Source organism: Oryctolagus cuniculus (assembly GCF_964237555.1).
Source record: "Oryctolagus cuniculus chromosome 16 unlocalized genomic scaffold, mOryCun1.1 SUPER_16_unloc_1, whole genome shotgun sequence".
Taxonomy (NCBI): domain Eukaryota; kingdom Metazoa; phylum Chordata; class Mammalia; order Lagomorpha; family Leporidae; genus Oryctolagus; species Oryctolagus cuniculus.
The window spans coordinates 1,920,056-1,937,453 of record NW_027208201.1 but is presented as its reverse complement, the minus strand read 5'-3'; the positions used below and the strand labels follow the sequence as shown (position 1 = coordinate 1,937,453).

The following is a 17,398-nucleotide window of genomic DNA, read 5'->3' as shown; positions in this document are numbered from 1 at the left end:
TGGCATGAACCAGCACTGGGCCACAGCAGATATCTTCAGAGTCTATCACCAGATGGAAGGTTTCTCTGATTATCCCTTCCTTTTCTGTAATTGGTGCTTCAGAACAAAACCATTTTAAGAGAAACATCAACAGTTCATAAGAAGGTTACATTCTGCAAGTTATTTTATAACATCAGAATGCAAAATCGCTTTTATAAATCTTAATCTCTAACAACTGAAAACTGTGAGAGCCTTAAGAGCTACACTTCAGAACATCTGTTTCCTTGGAAATTATTCTATCCCTGAATCCTTTCAAAGCATTCTTCTCAGGTCTGAAGAGAATAATGTAGCACTTTGGAACAAAGATGCAGCCCAGGAGCCCCACGCTGGAGGCCAAGATGGAGAAGACCTCCACAGCCACCATGACCTTCCCCTTGGTGCTGTGGTAGACAGGCAGGAAGGTCACCCAGACACTGCAGAACACCAGCATGCTGAACGTCAGGAACTTGGCTTCATTGAATTTGTCAGGCAGATTCCTGGCTAGGAAAGCCACAGTGAAGCTTGCCAAGGCCAAGGAACCCAGCTAGCCAAGGACACAGTAGAAGGCAGTGATGGAGCCCTTGTTGCACACCAGGATGATGTGGCCATGCTCAGAGTGTGCATCTGTGTCAATAAAGGGAGGAGAAGTCCCAAGCCAGATGGCACAGAGAGCCAGTTGGATCAGGCAGCAGATGGGAATAATGGAGTTAGGTAACCCTGATATCAGCCAGTGTCTCATCCTTCTCCCTGGGGCAGTGACCTTGAAGGCCAGAAGCACAGTGATAGTTTTGGCCAGGACTGTGCAAACAGCCATGGTGAACACCACTCCAAACATGGTCTGCTGGAGGACACAGGTGGTTGTGTTGGGATGACCAATGAACAGTAAGGAGCAAAGGAAGCAGAAGATGAGGGCGATGAGCAGGATGTAGCTGAGACAACGATTGTTGGCCTTGACTATGGGAGTGTCTCGGTGCTTCACAAAGACCCCAAGAACAACAGCAGTGAGGACAGAAAAGCACACAGCTGTGCAGACTAGGGTCATCCCCAGGGGCTCTTCAAAAGACAGAAAGGTCAGTTTTTTGTAGAAGCACTGGTCTCGCTCTGTGTTGGCATACTGAAGATCTGGACACTTCACACACTGGTCCATATCTGGTGAGAAATGTAATTAACATCATCTCAAGTTCAGTTATTCCTGATTCACAAGTACCTTCTAGAATACCTAACGTGGCTAGTTTAGGCAAATGGTCCTTATTTGATGTGAAATACAGCATATAAAATGACATATAAAATTATTGGTGATTATTTATGTCCATCTTCCTCATGTTAGCCAGTTAATACTTCATCTTCCTAAGTACCTTACATAATGATGAGTACATGCTCTTTTTCTCCTAACAAAGCCCTAAGGGCTACTCTCTGAACCTATTCATGGTGCTTTAAAAGCATACCTTAGCCTGTGTTATTTTAACACCACAAATTTCTTCTTCATTGTTTCTTTGGATTGGGAACTGATGATCAAGGTGCCAGAGGGTTCCATGTGTGGTGAGGGCTACTCTGCCCTTATACAGGGCATATTCTGCTGCATGCTCACTTGGAACAAGAGCAAGCAGAAGCCCTCAATTTTTAAGTTTTTATTTAATGATTGCATTTTTCATACATTCACCTTTAGGAATATAGGGGTTCTTTTCCCTATACCCACCCTCCCACTCCCACTCCCATCACATTTCCTTCTCCCTCTTCCTATACCATCTCCTTCTTCATTATGGTTCATTTTTAGTTTGATTTTAAATACAGAGGACCAACTCCATGATAAGCATAGATTTCAACAGTTGGTATCCACACACACAGAACACATATAGAGCACCGCTTAGGAAAAAAATTTGAAGTCAATTCTCATAGTACAACTCATTAGGGACAGAGGTCCTACATGGGACTAAGTACACAGTGACCTCTGTTGTTACTTTAACAATTAACATGTTTATGTATGTATGATGTCAGTGATCACCTAAGGCTCTTGCCATGGTCTGCCAAGCCTATGGAAGCCTTTTGTGACCAGAGACTCCATCGGTATTTGGACAGGGTCATACGCAAAGTGGTTGCTCTCTCCTCTCTTCAGACAAAAGTACAACCCTTTTTGATGACCCTTTCTTTCAACAGAGGTTTCACAGAGATCCTCCATGTAGTCTATTTTTTGCTGCAGAGTCGTGGCTTTCCATGCCTGAAATGAGCCCTTTTTTTAATGGTGCTATTCCCTCTGTACTCTCATGGCCTATTCAACCACCCAATGGTTGCAGTCTTTGTTTTAATGAGTATTCATTTATTTATAATTTACATGAAAGTCAGAGTTTCAGAAGGAAGAGGAGAAGCAGAATGGAGAGAGAGAGAGAGAGAGAAAGAAGGAGAGGAGGACAGGGAGAAAGGGAAAGAGGGAAAAAGCGGAGGGGAGAGATCTTCCCCCAGTGATTCACACCCCAAAAGACATTAATAGCTGGAACTGGGCTGTTTTGAAGCCAGTAACTGGGTGCTTCTTCTGGGCTTCCTGTATTGGTGTGAGCTCTGAAACTTGGGCCATCTTCAGCTGCTTTCCCAAGCATCAGGAGAGAGCTGCATTGGAAGTGAAGCAGCTGGGACTGAAACTGCTGACCAACTGGGATGCTAGCATCCCAGCCAGAGGCTTAACCTACTATACAACAGCACCGGCCCCAGGTTCCCACTCTTAAAATCATGGACTGGGAGATCTAGTTTGTGAATTTTGGTTGCACAGAAATCACCTAGCAATCTCACTAAAACATATCTCTTTAAGGTAGAATCTGGATTATGTCATGATAGGGGAAAGCACTGATTGACAAACCACCATTAGAAGGCAAATGGTCAGGTTCTAGAGAAACACAGAACAGCTGTACACTTGATACCAGCTGGATTAGTTTCCACCCTTGTCATCAAAGAACACACTAGGATGGTGCCTATAATCAAAGTCAGTCTGTAGATCACCTTGAAACTTACTGGCATATTTCCACTTTCCTGTCTTTTTATCCTTGAACATTAATTTTCTCTCCAGCCCTGTCTGTATCCTCTTATGTTCAATATATTGTTCCATTGAAGACTGATGTCTCAACTTGCAGATTTCTTCCAATATTTAGTCTTACCTTTGGATATTTCATACTTTTGAGACATTACAAGTGCCATCTTTCATAGGTTTGTTTTCCAGAATTGGTAAGGAAAAGTACCTGCTTTGTACAATTTTGTATACCAGATCTACTTAATTCAATTACTGATTCACTGATTTCTTTTTTTCTTTTTTTTAACTTTTATTTAATGAATATAAATTTCCAAAGTACAGCTTATGGATTACAATGACTCCCCCCCACATAAGTTCCCTCCCACCCGCATTACACCATCCCAGTAACACTTTAAATGATGCCACTTTTAAATCTTCCTTTTCAGTAAGTTGAATGTCATTCTTTTTTGACAATATGCATGGAGCCGAAGCTCCTGTGTAATTTTCTGTAGAAGTTGCGTTCTTTCGTCAACTTTGTATCCAATCTTCAGCTGTAATTTCCATGTTTTGTAGCATTCTAAAATACTCTTTAGGATTGAAAGCTAATCCTTCTTTTTGTCATGTTTGAGTGGTTTTGTTCTTTGTTTACAATTCATAGATCACTTAGATTTTATTAACTATTTTTCTTCAGTTATACTAATTAATATTGCATTTTTCATGTACTATAATCTGAATTAGATTTTATGAAACTCTTTGGGCATGATGTAGCTTATTTAAAAAATACTGTTGGATTTACATTGTTTGAGATTTCAAATGTATGAATTTATTTCAATAACAGTGTCTTACAATTTCATTTTGCTGAAATATCTAGCAGTATTTGATCCACCAAGTTGAGATGTTCCCATAGAAGAAACAGAATTTTTACATTTTTCCTGTTCTCTATAGGAGTTGAGAAAATATCTGAAAATTGTTTATCACAATTCAAGTATTGGGAATTATTTTAATAACTGTGAGAATATTTGGATTTTTCAAATATGGCTCAACATATTTCATAATATTTCTATCTGAGAATATCTGAATTTCTTCTATATTTTCAATGTATCAGAATTAAATGATTAATAAGCTCTAATATTAGTATTTTTATATCTAAATAGACCTCTTCAGCTCTCTTTGTATACACACACACACACACACACACACACAGAGCAATCTTATTGTTCACACTGTTCCATTGTGCTGATATCCATAAATCTTTCTTGTTTATGATCACCAACTTTAAATTCTTCCAATTTTTACTTACTTCAATTTCCTTATAATGTCCACATTTTACCTTCAAGGGCTTGTGCTGAATTTGCAGTCATTGACCTACCTTGGTATGCATACTTATTTTGTTTTTAAAGACAGAGTTACCAAGGGAGGTAGAGACAGAGTGAGGCCTTCCATCTGCTGGTTCACTCCCCAGATGGTTGCGGCAACCAGAGCTGTGCTGATCTGAAGACAGGAGATTCTTCAGAGCCTCTCATGTGTGTGCAGGGGCCCAAGGACTTGGACCATCTTCTACTGCTATCCCAGGCCACAGCAGAGAGCTGGATCAGAAGAGGAGCAGTTGGGACTAGAACTGGCACCCATATGGGATGCTGGTGCTTCAGGCCAGGGCTTAAGCCCATTGCGCCACAGTGCCAGGTCCACTATGCATACTTATTACCGTGTATGTCAGGTTGAGTTCTTTTGATATGAATTTTATAAATGTGTGTACATATGTAAGCATAAGAATGTTCTTGAAGATTTATATTTTGAGCAGCAATGACTTTTGTCAAAGGCTAAGATTAGCCCCATTTATGATATTTGATGAGTATCATCCTCAGGATGATATACTGCATGATTTCTAAGATAGTTTTTCACATAGCACACAGTTTGTGTAGAGTTGCACTTTCTCACTCCAAGCATGGTACACTTGAATTTGGTTAAAGCATTTTTACCTGTATAAGCACAAGGAACCCAGACATGAGTTTTCCTATACTGAATTAGCACATACACCACACTACTCCCATGGACTGTACTCTGTTTCCAAAACCTTTCATTATCAACAATAAGTTTCAAAAAATTAGAATTATACTAAATATATGGTACAAATAACTACTCATACAACACAAGCAAAAACTGGAAAATCTTTATGATGCATGTGATGCATAGTTCTGATTCATGAAATAAATCTTAGAAATGCCACACTGTTTTATGGGGTGAATATTCTCCAATCTTGGTTTCTATTCATTTTTTACCATATGTATATCAGCCTGAACTCCAACATGGTCAGCATTCCAGAGACATTCAGTCTTTTATATGCTTTCAAAAATAATATAGGGAGTGTATTGTGGAAAGTTTTATCCTTTTGTGGATTATTATTGATTATAAGGAATAATTTCTACCTGAAGGGGGGAAGACTGTTCTCAGCAGTCATATTCCACATACTTTCTTTCCATGGATAAGTTGATAATTTAAGAAACAGGTGGTAACTTCTCCAAGAGGCAGGCACTGACTTACCTGTCTGATTGGAAATCTCATTCTCAGGACAAGGTGTGCAATCAAAACAACAGGCAGGCTTTCCCTCCTGAGGGGTTTTCCTGAATCCAGGGCTGCAACTCACACTGCATACCGAGCGTGGAGTCTGAGAAAAATCAGATGAGTGTTGGTCATAGTTCAGACTATTACTTAAGTTCCAAGTAGAGGGTTTTCAAGTCCTGCAAACTTATTCACTGAAACTGTAAACATCTGTTTCTGACACAATGACAACATTCAATTTGATTTTCTTAAATAGATTCAAAAGATGTGGTGGAAAATGTGTGTGTACTGTCCATCCTCAGACACTAAAAACGTAAGAAAGTATTTGGATTGGAAGTGGAGTGGTTTAATGTCTCTAAGTGTCTTTTTAATAAGCCATCCTGCACATACTCCCTTAGCAGTTGGGGGGTAACAATGTGTCGTGTGAACCTTATGATCAGTCCAACTTACCTCTGTAATTCCTGTGGCCCACTCTATCAAATTCTCAGAGAGAGACAACTGTTCACTCTGTGAAACGTATGGGGAAAACCATCCTACTTTAACCTTACGTCCAAAACCATATGGAAAATTCCAAAAGTTGAGAATGTCGTATTCAGCTTCCCAATTTTTCCTGTGATTCAAATTCACTAGGTCACCAGCTGGATTGGTAAACTGGAGATTCTTCAGAAATGGGTGCAACTGAAAAAATGCATCATATTCTCATGAAGACTGCCCAAGCAATAACACATGAAACCCAGGTAAGAGAAAACCTCTCTTTGTCTGTAATCACAAATGAACGATAGAACCTGTTTAGAACCACCCAATGAATTGAAGTAAAAAAAAATAAACCTGATGAGAACTACATCAAGGTAAGTATGATTTCACTCATTTTTCTACAAAAACAAGTGGAATCAAAAATATCTAGCTGTGAGATTCAGACCATTTCCAACAGTGCAGTCCAAGCTACCAACACTCATTTTCTCAGTGTACCTTGGACAACTATCTGTAATAACGTTACTAGAATAAAGAACTGTGCAAATTATATGAGATCCCTTATGTTCATTGTAGATGAACATCCTCAGTAACATTTGGACCTGGAAATAATTACTGTACTGCTGAAGTTGAAAATGGAATAACACAGTCTAGGTATTTCACATGTCAAAATTAAATTGACAGAATTGGAGAGTATTTTTAAGTCACAGCACTGATGCTTATCCAAGAGACCTGCCCACTTTTCATTGGAGCCCTTTTGCTAATGACAAATTACAGGCAGAGGCTCATTTTTATCTTGTGTTTTGCAGAAAGGTTCCCAAGCTACTTGGATTGAACACCTGCAGAAACTCTTAAGGGGATCACTTCAGGAGTACATGTCAATAATGGAAACCAAGTTACCTGCCAGGGAGAAAATGCCACCTTTGCCCCATTGTTCACTGGCTGCATTCCTACCTCTTGTAGAAGCATCTCATGTATGCTGTGGGCCACAGCATACACAGCATTGTATATGTTGTAACTCCCATCACTCATGCTCATATCAAAATGATGCGGAGGCAAGGATTCCAAGGAGGCATTCAGTGGACAGTTCTGCAAAGTTTTACAGGATGTCCCAGTAACTGAGCAATTAAAAGCCAGCGACCAGAATCCGGAGAGGTAAGAGTCTTCTGGGTACTTGGAAGGGTTAGCTGTCCGAAGAAAGTTTTTGAAACCAGAGATCTCACTATGCTGGTGTGAAAAAATGAGAGTCCCATGGAATGAGTTGAGCAGGAAAGGTTTCTCAAAACTGGCAAAATCCCATTGTGAAGTGGTGACCCAGACTTTCCATGTCATTAACTGCCCCCATGATTGAAAGCTGGCGCCTATGAGTGACTCAGTGACACAGAAAAGAATCACCACATTTGCTGATGATTTTAGGATCTGTATATGAAATGTACTTTGGAATGAAGAAAGTGACTCTACAGTGGCTGGGATCAATTCCACAAAGTCTACACAGATGCCATTCTTCTGTAACTCTACTTTCAAATCAGACATAAACTGAATACCTTTTGGGAGGTCTGAGATGGCCAAACCCACCCAGGTCCACCCAAAATGGAGCATCAAGGAGGCCATGCCATGGGCCAGAGAAGTGTCTTTGGGTGCCAACTGATAGAGGGAAGGAAACTGACCACTGTCACTCAGAAGAGGTTCAAAAGGCCCAAGGGTCAGCTAAGGGAAAAGGCAAGAAATCTGTGTAAGGTTATTGTCATAGTGTAAAACATTATTCCTGAAAAAATTAAGCAGATAACGGAAGTGTCAGATTTTAGAATATTTCATTTTTATCATTTCCCAGTACATAAAAGCTTCCTAGTTCATGAATCATTAGACTCACAGGTTGCAAAAACATTTCTCCTTTTTACTCACCCACACTTCTTCTTCAGAACAAATGTGGCTAATCCACAAAATCTCTGCATGTCTTCTCTTTAGATCACATACTGTGTCAAATGTATAAGGTCTCTGTCATTTTAATTTTTGGATCTAAGTAAGGCACCTAAGATGATGTACTTTATCCCACTTTTTCACTACACACTCACCTGTGGAATTTTGTAGAGTTCCAGCAGTGTCCCCATTTGGACAGCAATGCTGCTTTCTGATATTATAGCAACAGACTTGTTCTGTTTCCTACATGTGTAATTAGGAACGTGCTTTTCCAGTCCCACAAGCCAGATGAAGGGGTTCTCCATCACAGTCATATGACTGTGCATGACATTATAGAGACCAAATCCCAAGGTCATGTTGGGTAAAAGATAGGGATTTTTGTTGATCTCTTCAATAGCGAAAACCAAGGCCAGAACATACTGGTAGTTTTTGGACTGAAACCTGCATGAAAGGCACAAGGATCTTTAAGGGAAAATCCTCCAATCCAGATTATCATCAATTCTGTGATTACTGTGAGATGGAATGGTCATGGCCAAACATTCATATGTTCTAATCCATATGTGTAGATTTGCTGAGTACAGAGTGTGAACTGTTGTATTTGCAGGACACATGTCCTCACCAGAACCAAAGCTGCTACCAGCTTTTACTGGTTTCCAAGCCTAAATGATTCTGAAAAATTAGATCTGCTTTTACATCATAATGTCTTGGGCATGTTATCCCATGGTTGTCCATGTAGCCAAAGAGCATGATCTTATTTTTGGATGCAAACCTCATCAATTTTAATCATCTCTGGCAACAGCTACCTCTTCTAAGTGTTTGTATTTGATATCTAAAGTAAATGCTACAACAGGCTCTGGAATGCCCTCTCTAAAGTTCATGCACACCTAGGAGTACACTCCAGTTGTCAAAGAAAGCATGACAAGGAAACGCATATCATCTTTAGCACTGCCTCTAAATGTTTCCTACATCCACAAACTACAATGATTCTTCATCTTACCACATCATTAAGTGCTTCTTGAAATAGCAGTCATATGATCATAAGGCTGCAGGTTGTAAAGGGAAAAGAGAGTACCTCAATTGAAGGCTATGTGTTCAAAAATAGGGATGATGTCACAGTACTGAGAATGGTAGATGGGAGTCTGTAATTGATCCTGAAAAATCTCTTCCCCATCATACTTACCCATCAACCAGCATCACAAGCCAAGAAAATAAAATCGAATTCAGAGATTGAAAGAAGGGAAATAGTGAAAAGGGAGGAGCACTTTAGAGAAGCTGGAAACACTCCCTGGCTGAACATGAATCACTGGGCTATGAGGCACCTGATGCTTTACAATTAAGCCAGTCATGCATTTAGAACACTAAACATATGTGAAAGTAAATCATTATGAGTGATATCAGTATTTACTCCAAACCGGCCTTCTTCACTCACGTTTTCCTACAATATTGAATATAAATAGCCTTACATGTGAAGGAAATGATGCATTTCTACTTTTCATTATGAGTGATATCAGTATTTACTCCAAACAGGCCTTCTTCACTCAACTTTTCCTACAATATTGAATATAAATAGCCTTCCATGCAAAGAAAATGATGCATTTCTACTTTCTAGGATCTGACATTTCACAAAAAATGCAAATGAGGAGCCCCTTGTATTTATTTCTGATGTCCTGTGTGTTAATTCCTTATGAATAGACTAGGTCATGTACACTGCTTGTTAAGGGTCACGTGTTCTCCAGAGGAAGTGACAGTTTTTCAGTTCTTGGTCCTTGCTGTAACATAATATGGATATATGTATGCATATTATATATGTATTCTCTCTATATATCTATACATAGGTATACTATAACCATGCACACAGTAGCTATATATATAGTTTTTTATGTATATATAATTTGCATACATATTTGCTATCCAAATATGTCATTCATACTTTGTAGAATGAGGAAATTTGAAAATCATTGCTATGAATCAAATAAAATTCAGTTTTGTATTTCATATATCTGTTTCTCTCCTCATTACTATGACACTTCCATTATTCCGCATCCTCTAAATTCTTTCTCCAGCTGCTGCCTTGTACCAAAATGTCTAGACGGCTCTTGGACACACTGGAATTTGTAAGAGTTTATCTCTTTTATGCTGTGTTCTTTATCTCTAAAAACAGTTTATCAGTAACTGTTGTATATTTTAAAGTTAGTGAATCTAACATTGGAGGGTATAGCACCTAAATCTATTGACAGTTCAGTATTTCTTGTTTTTCCAAGTATCATCCACAAAGATATTTTCCCTGAGTTTATTAAGATTTGATTATGATCTCCAGTTTGCATGGCATACATCTTGGAGGAACATAGCCTCTTTTCCTACTACTGGAAAGTCACTATTTCCTCGTCTCCATCATTAAGGGTACACTTAAATGATGTGCTGCATGCATAACCAGGGGGAATACTACTACTAATGAATAAATATTTCATGAATTGGACCCCATGTACACATATTAAGTTAGGTAAATTTATAAAAATCAATGTGAAGTGAGTAATATTGCTACACCAAGCTAGTATCCATTAGATTTTTTTCAGCAGAGATATTTGGACAAATGCCTAAAATACTTCATCAGTTGCATCACCTTGGTGGCAACAACTATACTTCTCAAATCCATTGGCTTTAATGATACTGAAATGATCTATGTCCTAATACCTACCTTCTACCAAAGTTCTATGCAGCTGCAACCTACTTCCTGTAGCCTTACAGTAGAAAACAATTAGAAAATTGTCACCCTCATAAACAGGTTTGAAGAAAACAATTCCGCTGTCCTACAAGATACTATATTCTGCATGCATGAAATTTATATATGCTATATATGTATATGAAATATTTATATTTAGTTACAAATAAAGGATCTTCAAGAGGGGCAAAAACAGAATAATCCCCCTTAAGAAATCTATTTTGCCCAGAAAAGGCAGAATCAGGGAAACACTGTAAATGTAGTAGATTACAACCATTGAAATTCTTATGGGTATATTCATCAGTAAAATATAATTATTATATTTTTGCAAAGCTGTTGCCCTGAGATTACTTTTACATAGAAAAAAATTTTGAATCTTTTCTCCTTTACAACTGTAGAAGAAATGAAGTGTTCTCATGGCCCCAAATCTAGTATGTAGCAGAAAAGAGTGTGAGCACATGTGGAAGAGCTCATGTAATTCAGTTCATTCATTTCAGTGCATGGGTTCTGTAAGAATCTACTACTGAGGCACAATAGGCCCCGGAGCTGATGAAAGTGGACAGGGAAGGATAGGAGGATACCGACCAGATTCTGGTTCCCCCTCTGATGAGACAACATTTCCCTGAGCCATCCACGGTGCCAGGCAGAAAGAGATGTCTTCCTCATGCCCCAAATCAATTACCAGCAGTTTTTAGGAGGGACAGAAGATGGACAGGGCAGGGATACAGAACATATTTGCCTATCCATTTGCAGACCCAATAAAAAGTAGCTAATATATAAATAAATGGAAAATGGTTATGGCAAGGAGAACTTACCATCTGAATCTGCGATATTTGCTGAAACTTCTCTCAATTCTGGGAACATCATATGTGTAAATGTGCAAAAAAGCAGCGATCTCAATATCTCCATCCTTGTAAAAACTCTGTTCCATCTGGGAATAGCAGTCGCGACCATCCTGACATGTCACAAGGAGATACAGCTGCAGAAAGAGGACGAGAAAAATCAAAGAAAACATCTGTGAAAAACCCTATGAGACAAGAGCACTGGAATATGCAGGGTCATGCAGGTGGAAACATAGTGTGTGTGTGTGTGTGTGATTGCTTGAAACAAGTCACTTTAATACTGCTCCATCTGACCTCTTTCCACCAGCTGTCCACTCATCCATGGGGGAATCTGATACTTTTCTGCCCAGAGGCTCTGTAGTTCAGGTCTTCTGTCCTGGTGAAAAACACAAGTAGAAAAACATGTTTGTGAATCATCCTCTTCACCCAGGTGCCAGACTCAAGGGAGAGACTCCTGCTAGTTACATTTGGTCCAAGGGCTTTGTCAATAAACCACTCCATGAACTTTTGGCAATTATGTACCAGGATTGCATCAGAGGGCATGGAGGGAGGCATCAGGTGAGGCTTTCAGTAAGCTTTCAGACCAGAAATCTCCAGTGTCACACACTACAATGACTCAAAGTGCAACAGGGCAGCCTCCCTCAAGCAGTGTTCTGGGAAGCCACAAATCACTTTGATAGCACATAGACTCCAAACCAATCCTGTTTACAGAGATTCCCACTAGGACATGTGGTTTTCAATCACTGTGAAACCAGTAATCAGCCTGAATTCAGATATGTCCATTCTGCATTTCTAATCACTTCATCTTTAGTTGTAAAACATAAAAAACTTCCACATTGCTGTTAACCATGGTAATCCCATGATGATCTGCTTTTGCACCTACAACCTTGGTTGGTGCTCACATGAGAACCTGGGACTATTTGAGTACTTATACCTTTTTTACTCTAAGCAGACAATACCAGCTGGAAGTCACCTCTTTATTCCCACCACCACAAACACCAAGGGCAGAATCATGCATGCAGACACCTGTACTTCTTGAATGCAAGTGACTTTCAGGATGCTTATGTAGGACACCATCAGGGCAGCTAGGTACCATTAAACCTTTGCCAAACCACAGACTGTACAAGACGAGAGTGAACAAAATGGATATCATGTCCTATAGGCAATAATGAGGATCAAAACTGACTAATCATTTGTGCTTGTATACCTGTGTGAGGTATTGCCAATAGAATAAATCTAATAAGGGGGGTAAGAAAGGGCATATATGTGAACTCTATTTTTCTACTCAAAAGTTTTTTAAACTCAAATTACTGTAAATGTGGTGCCTAATATTTTAAGTAAAACACATTTTTCATTGCTTAGCCACTTCTCTGATGCCATTAGGGAGATTTTGATTAGGGGTACACACAAAGTGAGATGCAGTATAGGAACAAAATACCAAACAGAATTCAGTGACTTGCCTAAAATTGAAAATATAATTTCTTGATGAGTTAAACTTATTACTGATACATTGATGAAGCTTGTTGTCTATTCAGTTAAACAAGAAAAATAAATCTAAATCAGAGAGCAAGCATCCACTGTTCTCTCCAATGTGTAGGAACTAAAAATAGAGTCAATCTTAATGCACTCCATTCACTGAAAATAAATTGGGAATGGAGAGGATGAATTCCATGCAATGAGGAGGCTTCAGAAAATTCATGGAAAATGTGTGTTATGAAACAGTTATGGACAATTTTTTTAAAAATTAGCACCCAGATTTCTTCAATATTTTTGCTTAAGTGTTTCTTTCATATTTAACATTTTCATCTTCTATATCCTTAATGCTGCATTTGACATTTTTTATAGTTTGTGATGAATGCTTCAATTCTAGAACTTCAGACTTAATTCAGGGAAATATATATTCTAATTGCATAAACTTATATGGAATCTGAAATCATACATTTATGTCAAATTGAACTTTAGCAACAACATCATAAAAGTTGATAATATTTTTTTTCTATTTGAGACTTTTTATAATTTATATTGAAGTCCAATATCATGTAGGTTATTGCAAAGCAATTTCCAAAAATAAAAATACGTGGACATTTGAGTGGGTAGGTACAGAGTTCTCTGTGTGTACAGGGAACATACACATGAACTTACACTCTTTCTACATCGAGAACACTGTCTCCAATGGACTATCCTGGACTATCTTCTCAGGTTCAATACACTTCAAATCAAAAGTAGAAATTGTCCCTTTTTCCCCACATCCTCGCCAGCATCTGTTGTTGGTAGATTTCTGTATGTGAGCCATTTTAACCGGGGTGAGGTGAAACCTCATTGTGGTTTTGATTTGCATTTCCCTGATTGCTAGTGACCTTGAACATTTTTTCATGTGCCTGTTGGCCATTTGGATTTCCTCTTTTGAAAAATGTCTATTGAGGTCCTTGGCCCATCACTTAAGTGGGTTGTTGGTATTGTTTTTGTGGAGTTTCTTGATCTCTTTGTAGATTCTGGTTATTAACCCTTTATCTGTTGCATAGTTTGCAAATATTTTTTTTCCATTCTGTTGGGTGTCTCTTCACTCTCCTGACTGTTTCTTTTGCAGTACAGAAACTTCTCAATTTGATGCAATCCCAATAGTTGATTTTGGCTTTGACTGCCTGTGCCTCCCGGGTCTTTTCCAGAAATTCTTTGCCTGTGCCAATATCTTGAAGGGTTTCTGTTGGTGGAAATGCAAACTGGTCAAGCCACTATGGAAGTCAGTCTGGAGATTCCTCAGAAACCTGAAGATAACCCTACCGTTCGACTCAGCCATCCCACTCCTTGGAATTTATCCAAAGGAATTTAAATTGGCAAACAAAAAAGCGGTCTGCACCCTTATGTTTATCGCAGCACAATTCACAATAGCCAAGACCTGGAACCAACCTAAATGCCCATCAACGGTAGACTGGATAAAGAAATTATGGGATATGTACTCTTTAGAATACTATACTGCAGTAAGAAACAATGAAATCAAGTCATTTGCAACAAAATGGAGAATCTGGAACACATCATGCTGAGTGAAATAAGCCAGTCCCAAAGGGACAAATACCATATGTTCTCCCTGATCGGTGACAACTGACTGAACACCAAAAAGGAAACCTGTGGAAGTGAAATGGACACTATGACAAACGGTGACTTGATCAGCATAGCCCTGACTGTTAATGAACAACTTAATACATTATCCCTCTTAGTAGTTTTTTTTGTTGTTTCTACTTAATATGACTGGTTTAATTCTATAATTAATACACAGTTATTCTTAAGTGTTGAAAAAAAAGTAGAAATTGCTATAAGTACATGGTAACATTAATGTCATAGCAAGCAGTAAGGGAAACTAAGAAAATTCGCAATGCAGAGGTGACCTGGCATGTCAGAACTCACTGTATCAATTCTCAGTAACTCCAAATTAGCTATGCTGGTATGTAAAGTCTACAACACTGCATTTTTAACCATTCTGAATTATGTCCCAGACAAAAATCCCCATTTCCTCCAACTTCCAGCCATACTTAATCTGATGCAGCTCCTCTGAATATAACAGAACATGACACTTTGTTAGTGTTGCCATTTCTGGTAATCCATCAGGAATCTGTTTCCACCATTATCCATCTAACCTAGGAATAATACTGCTGATTACTGAAGAGAGACCAAGATGGCTGAATGAGAAGGACATACTGTTATAATCTAGGAGGAGATATAAAAGTAAAAGTGGAAGAAATACATTCTCCTGGGATAGTTAGAGAAAAAACCACAGTGGGAATTCTATGGAAAGAAGAATGCTGTGGATCAGTGTGGAAGGTGCAGACATACAGTATGTTCAAGGACACAACAGACAATTCCAGCAGCCAAGAGCCAGAGAAAGCAACAGTGTTGGAGAGGGAGGGTAGATCAGACTGCAGTGCCTGAGCCACTGGTTATGTAATTGGAAGGAGAGATTTCAAGAGTCAACCACCTGAGAGAAAATTGGAGAATATGGCTACATATCCTTCCAGATACATGTTTCCAACATACAAATTAAAAAACAGAAGGGACAATACAAATATCATCCAAACTGCATAGAGGAATTGAACAGACATTGCTGCACAAATAGAAGAGCCAAAGGCCTTACCAAGGGTGATAAACATTAGTAAACTTGGAATACTATTCAAAATCACACTGAGATATCACCTCACATCTGCTCGATTGGCTACAATAATTTTTTGTTTTAAAGATTTTGTTTGAATGGAAGATTGAGAGAGTGAATGTGAGTGATACAGTCAGAAAGAGAGAGAGAGAGAGAGTATCTTCCATCCCATGGTTCACTCTCCAAATGATCACAACAGCTGGAGCTGAGCTGATCCAAAGACAGGAGCCAGGGGCTTCTTCAGGTCTTCCCAATAGCTGCAAAGGACCAAAGACTTGGGCCATCTTCCACTGCTTTCCCTGGCCATGAAAGACTCTTGGATCCTAGGGATCTTTGATAAATGTCTCCAACCATGATTATTATCAACTCCAAACTTAGAACTACTAGAGAATGAATGTTTTGTGCAAATATGGGGAGGTTGAAATACTGCCCTGTAGCATGATCATAGTTGATGAGGTCTTTGGGTGCTAATAGCAATTTTTTATGGCTTACCTAGTTGCTTTCTTGGAATTTTCAATATGAGACTGCGGAGAGAGTTTGTTACATCTCTCTAACAGGTGAAGACTGTGAGAAGAGGAAAGGAAAATTATCCTTAGTGGAGGCAGGAAACATGTCCTAGACAAACACCAACCTCATGTATATTGATCCTGGCCTTACCAGCCTCAGCAATTCTAAAAAATAAATTTCTGTTCTTAGGTCATAAAGTCATGGTATGTTATGACTAACACAACAAGTAAATTGGGTTGAACAGTAGTTATTCTCATTTGTTTCAACAGATGACTCTCCAAGTCCTTGGATTTTGTATTTGCAGCAAATGTCAGAACAGGCTCTGGAATGTTCTGTCTAAATTACATGTACCACAAGGAAGAGAAGCTGATTTTCAAAATCAGTTTTTCAATCTTAGTTTCTAACCATTCAAAACTGAGATTGCCTTAAGACCTACAAATGAGAACATCCTTTTCCTTGGAAACTATCCTATCCCTTAAAAATTTCAAAGCATTCTTCTCAGGTATGAAAATAATAATGTAGCACTTGGGAACAAAGATGCAGCCCAGGAGCCCTGCACTGGAGCACAAGATGGAGAAGACCTCCACAGCCACCATGACCTTCCTTGGTGCTGTGGTAGACAGGCAGGAAGGTCACCCAGACACTGCAGAACACCAGCATGCTGAATGTCAGGAACTTGGCTTCACTGAACGTGTCAGGCAGATTCCTGGCTAGGAAAGCTGCAGTGAAGCTCACCATGGCCAAGGAACCCAGGAAGCCCAGGACACAGTAGAAAGCAGTCACTGAGCCCTTTTTGCATACCAGGATGATGTGGCCATGCTCAGTGTGTGCATCTGTGTCAATAAAGGGAGGAGAAGTCCCAAGCCAGATGGCACAGACAGCCAGTTGGATCAGGGAGCAGATGGAAATAATGGAATTAGGTGCCCCGGAGATCAGCCACTGTCTCATCCTTCTCCCTGGGGCAGTGACCTTGAAGGCCAGAACCACAGTGATAGTTTTGGCCAGGACAGTGGAAACAGCCATGGTGAACACCAATCCTAACATGGTCTGCAGGAGGACACAGGTGGTTGTGTTGGGACGACCAATAAACAATAAGGAGCAGAGGAAGCAGAAGGTGAGGGCAATGAGCAGGATGTAGCTGAGACAACAATTGTTGGCCTTGACTATGGGAGTGTCTCACCACAGTGGTGAGGACAGAGAAGCACAGAGCTGTGCAGACCAGGGTCATC

At 39.4% G+C, this 17,398-nt stretch overlaps 1 pseudogene; it reads right to left on the bottom strand.

The window, feature by feature from the left end:
• Positions 1-232: 232 nt before the first annotated feature.
• LOC127489194 (vomeronasal type-2 receptor 116-like) lies at positions 233-17,192 on the bottom strand (annotated as a pseudogene).
• Positions 17,193-17,398: the final 206 nt, after the last annotated feature.